The sequence below is a fragment of the Notamacropus eugenii genome, chromosome 5, assembly GCF_028372415.1.
Source record: "Notamacropus eugenii isolate mMacEug1 chromosome 5, mMacEug1.pri_v2, whole genome shotgun sequence".
NCBI lineage: Eukaryota > Metazoa > Chordata > Mammalia > Diprotodontia > Macropodidae > Notamacropus > Notamacropus eugenii.
In genome coordinates, this window is record NC_092876.1 from 405,887,210 (window position 1) to 405,899,788 (window position 12,579).

At 38.9% G+C, this 12,579-nt stretch overlaps 1 protein-coding gene across 6 annotated transcripts in view; it reads right to left on the minus strand.

The window, feature by feature from the left end:
- Positions 1 to 12,579, minus strand: part of INPP4A (inositol polyphosphate-4-phosphatase type I A) — a 202,446-nt gene that overhangs the window by 119,312 nt on the left and 70,555 nt on the right. For all 6 annotated transcript variants that reach the window (XM_072614604.1, XM_072614602.1, XM_072614603.1 and 3 more), the window contains exon 2: positions 6,987 to 7,060. The gene's annotated coding sequence lies outside the window, so the exon portion shown is untranslated. The remainder of the gene's footprint in view (positions 1 to 6,986; positions 7,061 to 12,579) is intronic.

Consider the following 12,579-nt stretch of genomic DNA (forward strand, 5'->3'; position numbering starts at 1 on the left):
TGAACTCCTCCAAATCATTTCTCCCCTCCACTTCAGTTCCTTCATTTATGAAACAGAAAAACCATCTGTTCTATTTATCCCAACTGAGTTGCTGTAACATATCTTGAAAGTAAAGAATCATAGAAGAGTTGAGAGAGATCTTAGAAAATCTTAGAAATTTTTTAAGTCCACATACATGCCAGGAATTATGCCAGGCACTGAGGACACAAGTACAAAAATAAAATATGACACAGTCCTTCCTGTCAAGGACTATGTTCTAGGAGGCCCAGAAAAGTGAAGTCATTTGTCTAGGTCACAATGTAATTTTATGCAACAACTGGGACTAGAACCCAATAATCTTTTGTAGTTATTCCACTACTGCCCTGAAATCAAGAAAACCAATGTGTCTGACAGATATCACAGTAAGTTTCAAAATAAAGGTTCACAAAGCAAAAAGATAAAATTTTCACATGTGGTCATGAGATAGGAACCTATCACAGACATCACATCTGGCCTTGTTAAGCAGGTTTGTTAATTCTGCAAAGACACAATGACAGTATTCTAGGACCTTGTAATTACTGAGTATAACTTCTTCTTAAAAAGACAATCTTAACCTGGTTTGTTGTCATAGAACCCAATAGGAGTTTTGTAAAGTGTATGTACCCCTTAGAATAATGTTTAAAAAAATAAGATACACAGAATTACAAAGAAAATAACCCATGCTGAAATAAAATATACTGAAAGTTAAAGTGTTAAAGAAACAAGTTCACAGACCCAAGGTGAAAGACCTTTGCTCTGAGACAAGCCAAATTTTGTGATAGCTCTCTTCTCCCTAGATGCAGCTTTTTTTTTTTTTAACAATAGAAGGCATTTTGTTTTTATATCACCTTCATTTGGGAATAAAACCCTTTCCTGCCCAGTAAACCTTTCCATGTAACACAATTTTCCTTTTTTTAATGAAAAAAATAGTTCAACAACAAACCAACAAGACCACTTTTGAAAGTATATGAAATATTTTACATCCCCTCAGTTCCCTATCTCCGCAATTAAGACAGGGAAGTACAATATTTTCAGATCTTTGATGGTCCTACGTTTTAAATACTTAGACTAGGATGTGTGATGTGGCTTTTGGCCCTACACATAATTCTTCTGGGTTTAACTTGAATTTTGCTGGAAATTGTCTCTCTCAAAAAGGAGAGCATTTCCCTCTTTGTCCTTGAAAGGCTACAGAGAGACAAGAACACAGGAGGTTCCAACACCAATTCCAAGGTTGTTTTTAGCTGTCCTGTCCTGTATATGCCAGGAAAAAAAAATCATGAGAAAGTCTATGCACTAGTGTTTCCGTAGTTTGGCCTTTTATGGAGTCAATTCCAAAGTTCTACATTCATCAGACTGTCTGGCTCAATGCGCTGAAAAAATCCTGAGGTATCACATAGAAAAGTGTGAGCCAGAAAAGAGACTACACCATGACAACTTAAATGGGGTGGAATAAAGGGCTAAAACTCAGTGCTAATATGGTCGCATGAGGTGGGAGGAGGCAGTTGTTAATTACAAAATGAAAATAGATCCACTACACTTAGGGTATGAAAAAGGGGGAGAGGTGACAGACTATTCCAAGCCTACTATTTGTGTGGCATGCGAATTTTAGATCCTAACCCTCTCATTTTAAGAACAAGGAAACTGAGGCCCAAGGAAGTGATTTTATGCAATTAATCCAAACATTTATTAAGTGCCAGCATACACCATGCCTGATTCACCCGGGATCACAGATTAAATTAGTGAAAGAGCTGGACAGAACAACCCAAGGACCTCTTAATCTACTACCCTATCACCTCATCAGGGTGCCATTTTATAATCCACCAGATGTTTGAGACGGAAACAAGTCTATGAAAAAGGCATCCGGCTTACTTTCCTTTCCTCTATACATTCTTCACAGCTCTCTCTGCTTAACCACAGGTGGACACACTCCCACCTTAGTTGTTAGCTGTTGATGGATTTTTCCATAAATAGATGTGAAGGAATCACAGGAAAAACAGTCTCTGAAATAAGCTTTTATAATAAAATACTGGGAGAGAAAATGTATCTAGAATAATGTCTAGCAAAAAGAACGATTCATCTGCAATTTCATTTGGCTTTATAGTGTTTTAATACTTCCAAAGGAAGTATTAAAGTAGAGGCAACTGGACAGAGTGTTGGGTCTGGTGTCAGGAAGACCTGAATTCAAAGTGAGTATCAGACATGTATTAGTTGTCTGGGCAAGTCACTGGGCAAGTCATTTAACCTCTGCTTGCCTCAGATAACTCATCTGTAAAATGAGGCACACAATGCCCAGAACTCCCTCCAATACCAATCATTTACTGGGTATTTGTTAATATGATCTGGCTTTTTTTTGCCCAAATACTCCCCCCTTCCATATATTCTAACATTTGAGCCAAACTGAACCACACTCTGCACCCAATCACCTACATCTTGTCCTCTCCTGTATCTGGACCTCTGCTTACCCCATCCTCCATAACTGGAATGGGGGGGGGGGGGGGCGGGGAAATGGCAGAGAAGAAGGAGAGGCAGAGAGAAATAGAAAGGAAAAGGGAGAAAGAAGAGAGATAAAAATTTAGTGATAAAGAGGGAGGAATAAAGAAGGAATGAGGAAAGGAAGGGAAAGGAGGAGAAAAGAAAAAGATTGTGAGAGTATGATAAAAAATAAAAATATGCATATTTTGGGCAGGCATTGCAGACAGACAATGGGCTGGGACTAAAATTTTGTCATAAATTAAAATGGTAACTGAAAAACACTTTCAGCGATCCTAAACTGCCATCACAGAAGACCAGCTCTTTAATACTAAGGTTCTCTCAGGGACATGATAAGGATGGCAATCAAGGACCATCACATCTTAGAAGAATCTGACTCACAAGTCACCCCGAAAAGCAATTGCAGACAGCTGATGTGTCTAAGTAGCTACAGCAGGCTACCCATGATGACTTACTCCTAAGAAGTAGCTAACAAACACTGAGGACACATATCAGAAGTGGAGATGGGCCATCCACAGAGGGAGAATGAGATAAGTGATAACTTGAGTGATATGCTACTACCCTTCAGACCCTGGATCATTTGGGGTATAGCCTCTCTGGAGGATTTATGGAAAGATACACATAAGAATTACACAGAATATGAAGGTACAGTATGGTTTTTTAATCAGTATAAGTAGAAGGAACATGTAAGCTTATGAAATATAGCTCCCAGGGGCAGCTAATGGAGAAATGGATAGAGCACCAGCCCTGGACTAAGGAAAATCTGAGTTCTAATCTGGCCTCAGACATAACTGTGACCCTGGGCAAGGTGCTTTACTTAGAAAGGAAGGAAGGGAAGGAGAGAAGAAGGGAGAGAAGGGAGGGAAAGAGAAAGGAAGAGAGAAAGAAAGAAAAGAAAAAAAGGAAACTTGCTCCCAGTGAGTATCAATGTCTCCACTAAGAAGTCAAAAACTATGGGACTTCCTGTTCACAGAACATGAAAGTATCTCTATTTCTAAATAACACAATTCAGAATAAAAGTGAAGAAGGCGACCCAAGATCCCTCCCTACTCTAAATGTGAATGAGCAATCATGATGCTGACTACTGGAATCTCTCTGATTAATTAATCTCTCTGAGGCTTTTTCCTCTTCTGTACAATGTGGATAATACTTGGATCACCCACCTCAAAAAGCTGTTGTGAGAAAAGTTATTTGTAAACCTAAAAACACTACAGTAAATGAGAGCTCCTATCAGCATTAATGAACAGCTAGGTGGTCTGGAGTCAGGAAGACCTAAGTTCAAATATGGCCTCAGACACTTAATAACTGTGTGACCCTGGGCAACTCACTTACCCCTGTTTGCCTCAGGTTCCTCATCTGTAAAATGAGCTGGAGAAGGAAAGAGCACAACATTTCAGTATCTTTGCCAAGAAAGCCCCAAATGTGGGTCACGAAGAGTCAGATACAACTGAAACAACTCCACAACAGTGGTATTAACAAATAAACTGTAAACAGAAAGGATTATTTCCTCCCAGTAACAAATTGTTATTTAATTCAGTTCCATACATTTTATGTAGGTACAATAAATTCAATAAAATATAGTTTGTGTATTTATCTTGCTAGAAAATTGAAAGCAATCATACTGTCTTGCAAGTAAATTTTTAAGATAAGCAAATTCAATATGTACGAAAGACATAAGATCACAAATTAATAGGCTATAGGACTGAAAGCAGCATCAAGAATGTGCTTGTTTCTGCATATATTACAGAAATACATGCACATGGTACTGGAAAGGACCCTGGAGATCATCTGATCTAATGTCCTCACTTTACAGAAGAGGAATTCAACTTAGAAAAGCACAGGCTACACAGGTCTAATATTTTCTCTACCGCACCCCTCTGCTTTTCAATTCATGAAAGATATTCCTTCTCTAAATGCCACTTGAGTCTCCTGGCCTCTCTCCTGAGAAAGCAAACAAAGCCACAATTAACGTCAACAATAAGACATGCTGTACTTTTTTTTAACTTTCCACAATGGAGACAATTCTCTCCGGTGACCTACAACAGGTCTGGACTACTCAGACCACTAAAGGAGTCCTTGAATGCCGGACAAAGGAGAATCAACTCTTTTCGACAGGCAAAAGGAAGCCACTGACAACAACAATAATAATAAAACATGAAGAGCGTGTGAGATAACATGTGTAAAGCATTTTGCAAACCATAAAGCACGTGTTACACATAATAACTGCCACTGCTGTTATCATTACTTATTCTACTCATACAGGGCTTCAAAGGAGAGGTGTCAAACACCTTGCCCACCCGTGGGTCACATGCAGCCCACAACACCCCTCAACGTGGCCCAAATCTGATTAGAATGGAATTGGTACGTATTTAACAACATCAATAAAAATATAATAAAACTCAGATGAGTTTTCTAATATGTAGAATATGTAGTTTTCTAAGTCAATATTCAACCCTACAGGGATCCTCATACATAGTTTAACTGCCTCTGTTTCTACTTGAGTTGGATACCCCTGCTTTAGGATTTATGAAGCATTTTACATGTCATCTCATCTGATCCTTGAACCAGTCCTGGCAGGTGGGTGCAATTATTATCATCCTCATTTTACAGATGAGGAAACTGAGGCTGAGGGAGGTTTAGAGACCTCCCCAAGGTCACACGGCTAGTATGGTTCTGAGGTAAGATTCAAACTTGGGTCTTTGCTGATTTCAAATTCAGTACTCCCCTCTGGGCAACCTCGCTGAACCTCTTTGTTGAGGGCAAGGGAACTGAAATGAAAGTGGTTCTGGAGGAGAGCTGGCCCAAATGCAAAAAGCAGGGGTGGGGATTGAGCATGGATGGGGGAAAATCCTCATGAAACCAAGTCTCAGGATCAGGAATTAATTGGTGACATCAGCTTTTATTTTATTTTACTTATTATAAGATCAGTAACTGGTTGTGGAGGAAGGGTAGGAGAAGAGCATAAATATCTCCCTCTGACAGGCCACTGATATTCGATTAACTCTTTAAGTAATTTACCAGGATGGGCAATTTTGCCCCCTACAGAAATGGGCAGCAGGCTTAGAAAAACTCCATAAAAGGTCTTTTCTTCTTCTCCATAGACCTTTCCTTTTTATGCATAGACCTGGCACGTATATACTGTGCTCAAAAACATTTAGTGACCCCTACTACCTACTCAGTAACATTCAAACTCCTTTTCCTAATATTCAAAGCCTCCAAATTAGGGAACATGTGAAAAAGTCTGACAATATTATCAGCATCTCACAATGGTGCCAAGTAGTATCAAGAAGTACATATTTATCTTTTCTTGGGGCACAGTAGCATTCCATTAAATTCATGTACCACAATTTGTTTAGCTATTTTCCAATTGAGAAACACTTATTTTATTTCTGGTTCTTCACCACTACACAAACTGCTACTATAAATATTTTGGCATATATGTCTTTAGGGTATATGCCTAACAGTAGAATCTTTAAGTCAAAGAGTATGGATATTTTAGTATTTTAGTTTCTTCTTTTAGCATAATTTTAAAAATCTTTCCAGAATGCCTGAACCAATTCAGAGCTTCCCCAAAGTGCATTAGTGAACACACCAGTCTTACCACAATCTTTTCAATACTGACTATTCCCCTCGTTGTCATCTTTGCCAATTTGCTTGAGATGAGGTGAAATCTGATTTGTGTTTCTTTTCTCATACAACTGCTAAATTTGAATTCTTCTTTCTTTTCATGCAGTTGTTAGTAGTTTGCAAGATTCTTTAGATGCAGTGCTTTTATTTATAATCCCATCCAATGAAAAGAAACAAAGCTGAATTTTCTTATGATGAATACACACACACATACACATGTACTCATATACACCAATAATTTTTTTCATGTTAAAAAAACCCAATAAACAAAATCAGGAATAAGTCCCCCCTCTCCTCCAAATCTGTAAGTACCACTGACTTTTATAGAATTCACTGCTTGCTTACCAGGACAGTCAATGACATCTTAGGTGACCTTCATATTCCTCACCATCATACAACTGTTGTTAGGATAAAACACAGGCTCAAATTTCAAGTAGACCTAAGAGGTCATCTACTCTAATCCTTTCACTTTACAAATGAGAAAACTGAGGCCCCAGAAGTTTTAAGTTCAGGATCCCAGGACAACTTACTTAGTGTCTGAGGGTATTTCTGTTTCCAAGTCCAGCTCTTTATTAGACTGCCACCAACTTGATGCAGCTCCCCAAAAGAGATGTCAAACTGAATGAAACCTATTCCTCAAGCCCCCACAGTGAGAGGAAAAGCTATAGCATGGAGAACTTGTTGCACACAGGGACAAATCTTCTGAGAAGGAAGGCCTTTAGGGTGTCACTGTGAAATTTAAAACTCAAGGTACATCAGGATGCAGGGGCTGTAACAAACTAAGTTTATCAGATCTAATAAAGAAGTGATGATGGTGCACCAGATAATGCAAGAAGTCCAACTGTACTCACAATCTCAATCCTTCAGGTCACACTGGAGGCATCACCAGGGTTGAACAATAGCCCTCAGAGAGAATTGATGTTTCCTGTCAATGAGAAATGGGTTGGTTATTATAGACCTGCAGGTTCAGGGTAGATTTTCAGTGAAATCTTCCCCCAAAGAGACTAAAAATAAACTTGCAGCTGCACTGAGGAGGTGACTTTTTCACCCCAGTGGCTGCTTTTGAATTAGAGAATAAGAGTATCCTTAATGCTATAGAAAGAACTTTGTTTCTGTTTTTAAAAAAAACAACAAAAAACAGATCCTAGGACCACTTGATCTATTTCTCAGGATTTGGGATTCTAAATCTACCCTATATAAATAGGGTGAATCAGGTTTTGATAGTAACACTGAAACACTGCCAGAATAAGTAATATGGTAACAACCCTTCCTTCTTTCTTCCCATATAAAATGGTAAAAGAAATAGCTGCTTTGCAGCAGTAACTTACCTAAGGATCATCACACTCTAAAACAGAATGTCATTGCAGAAAGGCTTAACAGTTTAGTGTTTTTAATAGCTAATGGCCTGTTTTTTTTAAATGTCACCACCAGCACCCCCAACTCCCCAAAACCCCTCTTCAACACACACACACACACACACACACACACATTTTGGCTAATCTACAATACACACTTTCCTACTTTTTAAAATCAAAATATAAGTAAATATTTTCTTGATGAGTCAAAGCTATTTTGAGGAACAGTAATTACTGTACCACACCATAATAAAATGATGCCCTAAGGGCCTCGTAAAGAAAGGGAGGCTTGTTAACTGGGAGAGCGAACAACCTACAAGTCTACTGGAGTCATTTTGATTTTAGATGATGTGAACACTTCAATTTACCCTTCTGTATTTCTGACAGGGTGATGGAACCTGAACTCCCAAAAGTAAAAGACCATGTCTTTGAAAGCAGCCCAATCCCTCAATTTTCCCACACATTTCAGCAGCCCAGATCACAGGCCTCTCGCCCTGAGGCATCTTGCCCAGCCCATCTAGATACTCAATAGTCCTTTCACTGTGTCACCTGGCCCACCCCAGGCCGTATAACACTCCTTAATCTCATCCAGATCTTCTGTCTTTTTTTGTATACAAGTATCAATCTTATCCCCATTAAGTTTAAAATTCATTAGGAACCAGCTACACTATTGTCATTACAATAAACCTTGTCACTTCGATTGGAAGATGGTTTGAAGGTCTGAATTCTTTCCAGATAGACCCCCCCTTCCCCCTTCCTCCCCATATCCTGATATTTTGGGGTTCCCAGCACCCCAAACCGCATTAAATTCTTTTTAGTTTCTTAATAAGGGGTGGAAAAAGTTAGTTAGTTAACTTAACCTTAATATGGACAGGACACCAACCAAGTCACCTTCAATCAGGAGGTCTTCATGATTAGTTGAGTTTGTGAACCTGTGACTTAGAAGAATGAACTAGTTAAGATTAATCCAGAGATGTTTCAGGAGGCATTACCCAAATCGGAGATATTCTGGGGCTATATACTCCATTTTCATATCCATTAAGGAAACTGATGTCACATGATCACGGGTGATCCTAGGTCTAGAGAACTTCATTTAAGGATTAGGTTAGAAACCTTAGGAAGGCAATCTGTTTCAATTCACTGGTTTGCACTTACAATAGGATAAATGAATTTTAAAGTTTTTCCCCGTGTAAAGAATTACAGACTCATGGCTTTCTCCTCTCTGGCCCTAGGACTGTTGAGAGATGCAGAATCTGCATCCTGGGTACCTCTTTGGACTTAAGACTTGGGAAAAAAGGAGCAAGAATTTGGAAGTTCTACCTGGTCCTGGTCTTTGCACGGCCAAAAGAGTCAGAGTCTGGTTCTATTTTTCTCCAGAAAGTTTTGTTGCTTCTAGATAAGACCCAAAAGTTTATTTATAATTCTGATATAAAAATTAGTGATATAGCACTAAAGTCCACAAATCATAAAACAATGAGGCTCCTGGGAAAAACAAAAACCCACAAATTCTTCTAATACTGAGGGATAAAACCTGAGACAAAATGCAATGGCTAGATTCAAGCATACTCCTCCCATCCACTTTCACCCAATCCCAAATTCTTTCAATTAAATGAATGGTATAAATGATCTAGAACTCTTTCCAGGATGTTCTAAAACAACCTAAATCTCTAAAATCAAAGTTCCTTGGAAATTTTAAAATTAAGCCCACACTTAAAAATGACCAAGAGAACAAGGAAGACATGCTGGCAAGAGACCAAAAGGCAAGTTAATAGGGTTTTTCCAAAATATTTCAATCCTCCAGGAAGAAAGTTCTGGCACCTTCCTCTTGTTCAATTGGTTATCTAATCATCTAGTTGTTTCCATTAGAAGGAAACCACTTAGAACCACTCAGGCTAATTAATTAGAAAAGTCTATGGTAGAAATTCCCATTTAACTCTAAGTACAAAACCCTTAACCCTTCTTTCCCCAGCTAAAAATGACTAATTTCTACATTCTTCTCTTCCATATTCAAAGGCAAACCATGGAAATTGTCTTCCGCAGATACCAAGAGATCACATGAGTTAAGAGCCCTTATTCTAACCACATGAAGACTGTTTCTCATTCTCTGACAATATTTTCAGAGGCTGTTACTAATTTTTTTTCTCTGTGGAGTTTTTGTGGTATAGTCATAGGATTAGAGATTTAGAACTCAGACACCTCAGAGGTCATCAGGCCAAGTTTATTTACTTGGACTCTGGCAGTCTAGTAAATCATACAGACCTCTTTTCAGAGTAAAGTTTTAAAACGCATAACATAAAACATATTGGGGATAACAAAGGAAACCAATTATGGACCCCAAGTTAAAAAATTCTGATCTGGTCAAAAAAATGAGATTTGAATATTTTATAAAGTTCAGAAAGGTTTTTATATTTTATAAAGCTCAGAAAGATTTGTTGATCTGCCTAGTACTATGAAGGTTTAAGTGGCAGAATAGGGGCATGAACATAGGGTCTCTTGATTAGATAGGCTGCTCTCTTGCTCATCCAGCGTTCTTTGGGGCCTGTTAATATTGTCAGCAAGAGAGTAACGCTAATAGAAAGGGATGAAGGTCTTCCCCTTATTTGTGTGTTCCAATGGCATAAAACTCCTGTACACTGAAAATCATGGGCCCTTGAGAAACCTAAACCTCAGGGCAGCTAAGTGGTACAGTGGATGGAACAGGCAATGGGCCTGGAGTCAGGAAGATCTGAATTCAAATCCAGTCTCAAGCACTCACTAGCTGTGTGACTGTGGGAAGTGACTTCACCCTGCTTGCCTCAGTTTTTTCATCTGTAAAATGAGCTGGAGAAGGAAATGGCAAACTACTCCAGTATCTATGCCAAGAAAACCCAAAATGGAGTCACGAAGCTCAGATACAAAAGCTACAGTAGGAAGCTTATGCTTGACTCCCTGTCTAAGAAAACTTTCCCCATCCACAACCTTCCATTCCTTTCCTTCATTTCTTAACTAGGACCAACAAGTTAACAATAATAAATACAGACACTGGAGGTGGGAAAACATTTGGGCCCCGAATTGAGCAGGAGGAAGCCAGTGGGCTGGGTTGCATTCGGAAAATTACAAAGTGGTTTTTTTGCATTATCAAAAACTTTTAAACAAAGTAGAAGACCATCAGAAGATTATAGATTAGAGTTGGAAAGGATCACAGAAGCAGTTAATAACCATTTATTATGTACCAAACACTGTGCTACGTACTAGGGATACAAAGAAAGATGTCCCCCATTACCATGTGAGATTACCATATGGTAACAGGACTTCATCCGGTATGCAAAAAGTTACATACACACAAGATATATACAACAGTAGGGAAAGAATGTAATCTCTATTTGTCAAATGTGCCCATCTAAACAGTGTAAATATCATTATGTGGAAGATATGTTTCTATGGATGATATATAAAGATAACAAAAATCTTGCATTAAAGTCACCTATTCTGTAAGCAAATTGACTCTTTTAATTTCAATTTAATTTAAATCTAAATTAATTGACTGATTTGAATTCAATCTCTGCTGTTCTTATGTTTCCATAGTGTGTAAAGCAATACTGAACAACACAAGATAAATGGGGTTCTCCTAATGGTGATGTAACTTCAGGCTTTAATGTGCATAATTTGATGCTTTTTCACTTTTAAGTTATGGCTACTTGAAAAAAATTAGGATGGAACACACTAGGAAGTAAGGTTAAAGAGGTCAGGAAAGGCCTCCTGAAGAAGATGGCACTTGAGCTGAGTCTTGGAGGAAGCCAGGAAGGAGAGGTGGGGAAGGAGCAGATTCCAGAGATGAGGGACAGCCAATGAAAATGCTGAATGAGGAGATGGAGTATGGTGGGCTAGGAAGAACAAGTCAATGGATGAGGTGAGGAAACTAAGGACAACAGTTAAGTGACTTGCCCAGGGTCACACAGCTAGTAAATGTCTGAAGCTAGATTGGAACTTAAGTCATTCTGACTCTACACTTGGTACTCTATCCACTATGCCACCTATTAGCCTATCATACTCCTTACTTTTATAAAAAATCACTTTTTCAATATTTTGAGAAATCATGGGTATTGCTGTTTTAAAAAACTAAAATAACTAAAGAATGCAGGTAGACAAGAAACCACAGGGCTGAGATCTACCTAGGATGCCAGGCATGTTTTCAGTCGTCTTGTCTCCCTCCCTTCCCAGGGGTAGGTCCTTGAGAATTCCCTCGAACACATGTTTCCAGCTCACTCTCTTTCTTTCTGGGAGTTGGGGATGGGGGGAAAGTGTTGAGGGTCATCAGCTTGCCACTTGTGTCAGAATTCCTAGTAATGATTCTGACCCCATAATGCCAACAGAAGAGAGTAATTTTGTGTCTCTTATCAAGTAAAGAGAGATAGTAAATTTCAGAAAGTTGGATCAAACTCACGATGGCATCCTCATTCTCATCTTCTCAATATACATATAAGCTGGTAAGATGAGTCAATCAGTAAACAAGCATTTATTAATCACTTACTGTGTTCCAGGCACAGTACTAAAACACCCCCTGACCTCAAGATGCTTATGCTTTAATAGGGAGAAAATATGTAAAAAAAAAAAAAATAGATGTATACAGAACAGGTGATCTGAGAAAAGAAAGCATTAGCAGCTAGGAGTGGGGGGAGAAGAAGTGAGATGGTCAGGTAAAGACTTCCACAGAATGTGGGTGTTTGAGCTGAACATTAAAGAAAGTTGTTCTGTCCTGTCTGACACTCTGGGACCCCATTTGTGGTTTTCTCAGCAGAGATCGTGGAGTGCATTTCTTTCTTCAGTTCATTTTACAGATGAGGAAACTGAGGCAAAGAAAGCTAAGTGACTTGCCCAGGGTCCCACAGCTAGTAAGTGTCTGAGGCCAGATTTGATCTCAGGCTCCTCTTGACTCCAGGGCTGGTGGCTCCATCCACTGAGCCGCCCTTGAAGAAAGCCAAGGAAACTGAAGGGCTGAAGTGAGGAGGCAGAGCAATGTAGGCCTGGGAAACAGCCACTGAAAAGACCTAAATACTGGAGGAACTTCAAATATTCCATGATATGATATGTCATATTATATCACTTGAGT